This window comes from Eufriesea mexicana, unplaced genomic scaffold (genome assembly GCF_001483705.2).
Source record: "Eufriesea mexicana isolate 0111107269 unplaced genomic scaffold, ASM148370v2 scaffold812, whole genome shotgun sequence".
NCBI lineage: Eukaryota > Metazoa > Arthropoda > Insecta > Hymenoptera > Apidae > Eufriesea > Eufriesea mexicana.
In genome coordinates, this window is record NW_016909009.1 from 1845129 (window position 1) to 1852746 (window position 7618).

The 7618-nt window shown below is 52.9% G+C and overlaps 1 protein-coding gene across 1 annotated transcript in view; it reads left to right on the forward strand.

The window, feature by feature from the left end:
• The window catches only part of LOC108546988 (uncharacterized), an 84311-nt gene that overhangs the window by 971 nt on the left and 75722 nt on the right, over positions 1-7618 (forward strand). The gene's annotated exons all lie outside the window — the stretch shown is intronic.

The following is a 7618-nucleotide window of genomic DNA, read 5'->3' on the forward strand; positions in this document are numbered from 1 at the left end:
TCCCTCACGGCGGTGGTCCGTAGAACAGGAAAGTAGGTCGGTGGGGCCTTGGCGCGAGGCTAGTTCGTTCACCCTGCCTGGCCCGTAACTGGGGCAAGATGAAATTAACCGAGCGGCCCGCCACCTCGCCCCACCGCCTCCTCTCGCCTTCTCCTACCTCCGTTCGGCAAGTAGAGTGAACTCCGCGACTCGTGTGGCCAATCGCCGGCGGGCCGGTTCAACAAACTCCAACTGGGTCTCCCTACCGACCCGCTCGCCTCTCTCTCTCGCTCTCTCTCTCGTTCTCGCTCCTTCTCCAGCCCCTTCCCTTCCCCACCACCGTAGTTTAGCTACTCGACCAACCTCCCCACCCACGGCTATCATCGAAGGTCACCAACACACTCGGCCTGCCCGTTCGCCCTCTTGTTCTCTGCTCGCGTAAAACAGACCGATGTGCTTCTCATATACAGTTACACACCGCCATCCAGCCGTTCATAAGCGTTCGCCCACCTTTTCTTCGTACTTCCCCCCACCCCACCCTCCGACATTTTCTATTTCGCGTTTCGTCTCCTTTTTCCTCCCCCCATCGCGTTTTCCGTGCAATTTTGGATCCGGGGAAGGCAGTTTGACCGATTGGCTATTTGGGGCATCGCGATAGGGCCGCGAGCCGGCAATTCTCGCGGAAAGGGACGATTCGCGCGAAGAGTTGCATACGTCCGAAATGCGCGGAGGGGGTGGCGGAGGGTGGATACGTTGGAAGAGATCAAAGTTATTCCGCATCGATAACTATAGGCTCGGACGTTTTACGTAATTCATCGTATCACCCTCTTTCGTGTATCCTCTTTCCCCGAATCTCGCATCCTTCGCGAAATGTCAAGATCCAAACGTATTTCGTACTGCCGCCCACACCTACCCTCCGAGTATCCTCGACGTCATACTCGGAACTCCATTCTTCACCCCCGTAACTAGCTTGCGCGGTGCCTCGACCTAACCTACTCCCCGTGTAATTTCGACCGTTTCCATAATACCTGGACGTACCGTAATCCACGCATAGCTGTCGCACAGCCGCGAAGTATTGCGCGAGCACGCGGTTCGCGCGGGCGAGAAGGAGAAAGAGAAGCGTGACGAGCGTACGTGCGACACACGCGCGTCACACGCACAACGTACGCACACAGGTCCGTTCAACCGGCTGAGAATTCTCCTCGTAGGCCCCGTTACGTAACCCCACGATAGTGAATTACGTATGGGCTACCTACTCAACAGCCAGTCCCTCTCTCTCTCTCTCTCTCTCTCTCTCTCTCTCTTCCTCTCTCTCTCCCTCCCGTCTCTTTCTTCCCCGATTTCTTTTCCACGAGATCCCCGGCTCGGTCTCGAGACTGTCCCGCGGAGAAAGTACATTAGCCGAGCTGCTGGACCGTGATCACTCTCGCTCGGCCGCCATGTTGGAATGCTTTCACCGTTTCTCCGTTCCTCGTCGCGCTGCATCCGCCGTGCGGAGCACTGACCTGCCGCAACGAGCGTAACTACGAGGCGGGTCGAGAGCGGCTCTCTCGTTTCGCCTCCCGATCGAGCTGTTCCGTTCGGTGCATTCCGAATTTCCGCGCGACTCCGGCGTCGCCGAGAGAACTCGAGGAGTCGCGACGCTCGCGACCCGCTCGCCCGGCCAATCGGGGCCCACGCGATCGGTTCGCGCCGCGGACCCGCGTAATTTTAGCACCCGTGCAATCGACTCACGCAACCGCGTTTCCTTTTCACCCTGCGCTTCGATACCGAGGACAGCCCGGCCACCAGGCAAGGGTTCCTCCCGCCATTGCGAATCTCTTCGCGTCCGGTCACCGTGGAATGTCTCCCCATAGACGGCGTGAAATCTCTAGCGCACGATTTGACGACTTGGCCTCGAAGTTTCGAGCGATATGCTACGCTAGTGACGCACTTGTTTACCTCGGACTCGAAATTTGGTACAGCTTTTGTTCGCCTCGCGTGAATTTCCGATTCCAAAATACTTGGAAATTTAACGTCATTTGGGTTTCTTTGTTGCGGAGCACTTTTCACTTTCTGCATCTGCGTCTTCGTTGACGTAACGAGTTAATAGTTAGTTTCTAACGAAATTTTAAGATGGACGTAATTAATTGCACAGCGGCCAGTACTGTGCTTGAATTTCGGTATTAATGTCTCGATATAGTCGAATGATTTTGTACTTCATGTCGCGATCGTCGCCCTTCGTAAATTTCCAATGGCGTTGAACGAATCTTCGCGGATAGATGAAAGAACCCGCTGAAATTCTCGTTATCCATTAGGCGATACCTGATCCCGTAAAGACCGGAATACCGGTGACCGGTGCGCTCGATCGACAACCCAGGGCTCTGGAATCGGTAGAGTCGGGGGTGTCGCGTGCAGGAAAACGCGAAGATTGCTGGTCGGATAAGGCAGTGCCCTGTGAAGGGAAGAAAAGCTCGTTTCGACAGCGGACAGGCGCGCGCGAACTCCGTCGGGCATTTTTTAATTGCGCTCGCGCTGACGACTGCCTAACCTCAAAAGCAAGACACACGGGCAATGGCCTGGCCTCCTCCTGGTCCCCAGTGACCTCGATTGATGCGCTGTGTCCTCTCCCAGTCCACGATTACCCCTCCCCCTGCCCTCGCCGCGCCCCCGTCCGCCCCTCCCCGCCGCGCTGGCTAGAGGAGCGTTGACTCGACATCGCCCAATCAGCGGCCGGTTCGTCGACTCTCTGAGCTGCTCTCGGGGTCGTTCTAATCTCGCAACGTCCCTACGCCACAAGCCAAACCGACGAGAAGCCCGATAAGAGTACGATCTCCCCTCCTCCTCTAATCTCACTCGCGGCTCTCCTCTTTTTCTTGCCTCTTTATTTCTCCTCGCTCTCTCGGTTCACGCTGCTGCGTGCGGACCGACCAGCTCGCTATCTTCGTCCGCGGCCGTCATCCGTCTCGCTCCTACTCTCGCGTGCGCCAGCACGCCAAGGTGAACAACCTCGAACCGTGTCGGGGCTCTTATCGCCCGCGAGCTTGGACCCTTATCGACGCCAGCTCGCGCTTCTTCCACCCAAGTTCGCTGAACCGATCGCGAAAATCGAGTCAGCGAACGGCAGAGATCGCCAGGATACGGGATAAGGGTTGAGTTTCGAACCCCCTCTGTTTCGCGAACGCCTTTGCCGCGAAATTACGGGTCAATCTGTATCTTTCGAGCCCTCTCATTTGGAGAATATATTAGCGAGATTCGTGGAAAATTTGAATATAGAAATGGAAGGTAATTCCGTCATCAATCCTCTTCGAGGGGTGTTTAGACCTCGTCATAAGAGTCTGCGAATTGTCGATATAGTATCTTTTATTTTTCGAACAAAAGAGTAGAATCTCCCTAATATCCTGATCCTTTAGATAGCCTACGACCTAATACTCGAAAAATCAGCGAAATCCTGCCAACTGTCAGGATATTTCGTCACTCTTGATTTCTAATGGAGAGAGAAAGTTTTGCTAAATGTCAACCCTAGAAAAGACGAAAGTGTATCCAGCTTGGCTAAACCGAAGACACCCCGGAGTTCTTCCTCCGCGCAAACAAATTAGCAATGGCGGCGAGTTCTCGCAACGGATCCGCCATTCCGTTCTAATTCGCGAGTTTCGAAAATTCCGGCCGCTTGCAACAGCTCGGCGTGTCCTTCGCCCGCTTCCACTCGCTAGAAACTTTCCAGAGCCGAAAGGACACCACCCGAGATGCATAATTTCGTTTCGCAGTCGCGATTCCGGCCGCGGCCGCTCGTAATTCGCGCTTTCACCGCGGCGAGAAGAATAGGAGCAGCAGGGACACAGAGGTGTCCCCCGTGAGAGGGATAAAACGCGACGGAGGCGAACGGTCAACGAGCGCATTGTGTCTGGCGGTTCTTTTTGTCCGGCCGTGCCGAACGGTGCGCGCCGATCGAGTCACGGTTCACCGGGAAGAAAGTAAGAGTGGTCCGACCAGGAAGTCGTGGCACCGGCGAAGGCGGTCCGTCCGGATGCCGATGAAAGGGAAGCGTGCTCTCCCGACCGCTGATTTCTCTCTTTCTAGCAGACCTCGTCTCTCGTTCCATGCCGGATTCGTACGTGGTCGTGACTTTCTCTCTGTTTCTTTCCTCCGCCGCAATTTTCTCCGTTCTGCTCGCTGTCCCGACGGGATGAATGGACGCCGGTCGATGTCTCTTTCTCGTTCGAGATTATTTCTCGCGGGGGCTAGAGGAGGAGGAGGAGCAGACCCGAGTCCGGAGAGGAAATTTCGCCGCTGGGGTGATCGGTACAACGATGACGCGGAGATGTTCTAGGTAAAATTAGAGGGAAGAGATTCACAAGGGGGATCTGAAGATCTATTAAAGCGGTTAGAGCGGTGCAAGAGCTGGAACCTAAAATTGGAACGGATAGAGCAGTGTCGGTGCATGGATCACCGGGGTTATAAACGGGCAAGGTAATTTTCGTGCGTTTACCCTTTACGTGTCGCGGCATTGTACAGCCACGTAAACGATTGTAAAGCTTCCATGAACCATTTCACTTCGACCAAGTTTCAAATAAACTTCGAAATAGGAACGAAATTTATTAACTTCTGTTGGATGACCAACGATCCTCTTACGTTGACTCTTACAAGGAGAGTGCAAGTCCTTCGGGTCACCGATTTAGTCGCAACTTTGCAGGTTTGTAGATTTCGTTATGCAGTTCAAGAATATATATCATTATAGCCATCACTACTTAGTAATTTTTGAGATATTTACGATTAAAGTTTTATTGTTTCTTCAACTAACTAAAGTTATTCGCAATGGCTTCCAATGATATTGTGACCTAACGATAGCAACCGAAAATTGCTATGGTGGAAGTCCAGATTTCTATTCCCTGTAGTTGTAATTTTTTTTTTTTCAATCTACTTTTATTTTATATTCATTTTTCGCCTGTGAAAACTGTGAATAAAATTTATATTTTACGCTTTCTTATGCTGGGATATATTTGTTAAAAAATAATAATATTCTTGAACTACAAACCTGCAAAGTTTCAATTAAATCGGTGACCCGAAGGAGTTACACTCTCCTTGTTAGTCACTGAAAGGACCTAGCTGACAGAGGCAGGCCATCTTAAGGTTTCAAAACATCTTACTCATTTCTAGCTTGACTAAAAGCCAATGGTCATTTCCACCCCTCCGAAAAGTAAGAATATATAAGCACCTCATAAAACTGTACGAAGGCAGTTCTTACTCTTCTCCATATTCTCCGATTCATAGTTGTCGCATTTTCCTACGTAGCTTCGTTGCAGAGCTCGTATTGTACATAGAAGCGTTGCGAAATATATTACAAAAGATTAATCAAAGGTCTACAACGTTCTCAATTCGGATTCCAACACTTGGCTTCCTGTGTATTTTGTACAATCTCGGTACCAAATTGCTCGATTTCAAGTGTTTCCGCTTTCCGTTCTCGGAAGAAATTGATCGACGCATGGAACGAGTGGCGCGAATTATTCTTAACCTACTCAACCGAAATAGCGAAGTCACTTTCCACGTTTCAAGTGGGCCCCGTATCGTATCCTATCGCGGTATTACGATGCCGTAAATCGGAGCTTACGTTTCGGAAATACGAACGATACTCGTGGCATCGGAGCGTGGAAAACGCGGTCCCCCTGCGAACTGGTTGGTCCCCGGAAGCGTTGCGCGTGGAAACGAATGGAATGGAGCGTAAACCGGGAAAAAGAAACAGATCGCTGACGATTTCGCGCTGTTCACGGAAATTCGCGCAAGCTTCACGACTGCTCGCACAGTCAACCCCCGGAAACTCGGTTGAGAAGCGGGCTACGGACGATAGGGGGCGGTGGGTGGTGTCGGGAGAGGACAGAGGGTAGCAGCCCCGAGGGCAACGACCTCTGACCCACCAGCCAGCCCTGGTATTGCTACCCCTTCTCCTGGACGGCTGCTAAGTATAGCATTTCCACCAACCTGTCGCCCCTTGCTACAGATATTATATCTACACCGTAACCACCCCCCTCTCAGCCGCGACCTCTTGCCCCTCTCGAAAGCACGGTAATTTTGTCCTGTTACCGCTTTATCGCTGCAGCTGCACCGAGAGCGGCCGTTTAGCTGGCTGTTGCCGTTGTTTTCGTCGTTGTTCCCGTTTTAACGCCGCTCCTAGCCGCAGAGCACGCGGACACTTTTGTCGGGGTCTAGCGAGAGGCCACGTGTCTATTGTAGAATCCGTGGCGCTGGCCGCCACCACGGTGCCACGCTTTTCATCCCCGCGAGTAATCGCGAAAAGTAGACCGGTCCCGATTGAATTTCTCCGCTTCGCGGAAACGCGTCGGGCATTGTTCCTTTGCCGTCCTTGCGGCTTGTTTGCCCCCTTTGAGCGCGGGGCACAGCTTTCCGCCTCGGATCGCGAATATGGGACGCGCCGAGGCTGCCACGCGTCTCTCTTCCCGGGCAAAAGAACTCCAAAGACGCGGGTTTTAAGAGTCCTCGCTGTCACGCGTGTGTGTGCTTTGGCATCGGGCAGAGGAAGCGGGCTGCTGCTGCTGCTCAAGACTTTCGCGTTGCTCTATCGTCGCTGCTATCTACGCCGCGTGCAACCACTCTGCAACCGATATACCAGACCCGGAGATAACGAACTGTTCAGTCCGCGCGAGAAACGTGGCGTCGTAGTAAAATTAATAGGGCCGTAATACGATTGCGAGACTCTCCACTCTCGAAGAGCATCGAGGAGTGTCGTAGATTCAGAGGTTAGGAAAACGCGGTGCACTCGTATTCGGTAAGATAGTAATTTTAATTGAAGACGGTAAAATAAGAAATTGTAATACAATTATAGTCCGTTGTCTGGAACCGTGGTAGAAAATAAAGTCTGACTCGTTTCGACTCTTTCGAAGAGTCAAGAAAGAATAAACGCTTGGTCCGTTACGGCCCTCGACTGTATCATGTCGGTCCCAAATATCGGAGACTCTTTAAGTTAAAAGTAACAATGTATAACGTTGTCGTTCGACAAATAGTATCGCTACCATCGAATCGCGAAAAGTTCTTTTAGATATTTAAACTATCGCTGATTCCACGTTAATCTACGATTTGTTCGCCAAATTTGTTATACGTGCCCAAACCTTCGTTCAATCGCGACCGAAACGAGTCTTCGACACGTGCGTCGGTGGAGAACGCAGACCGCGGCGAACCGGCGTTGTTTGCCCGAAAAATACAGCCGCGGTGCGATAAAAGCGCTGTTCCCAGCTGTCGTCCAGTAATTATCGTAATTCAGCCGGGTACGCGTGGACCGACGAAGCAGCACCGAAAGGCCCGCGATGACGGGAGGGGGTAGGCGGGAAAAAGCGGCGCGCTTTCCACCCGGCAGTTGCATACCGCGCCACGTGGTGGGGGCAGGGTGGAACGGCCTGAACAACGTAAATTATCCCGCCAAACGTAGGCGGACCGTATATATCCGTGTCGAGTGGCCCCCGCGAAAATAGCAGAACCATGGACCGTCCGAGAGAGGCGGCGAGGCCGAGTGCGAGCGGGAGAGTGGAGCGCGCGCTGGTGGGGGAACGCAGCGGCCGCGCGGTGGGGTTTGGCGTGCGGCGCGGTGGGGGCGGGAGAAAGAGAGATCCGCTGGCCTAGTTAGGGTGAGTGCCACCCTCGCCGGTCAACG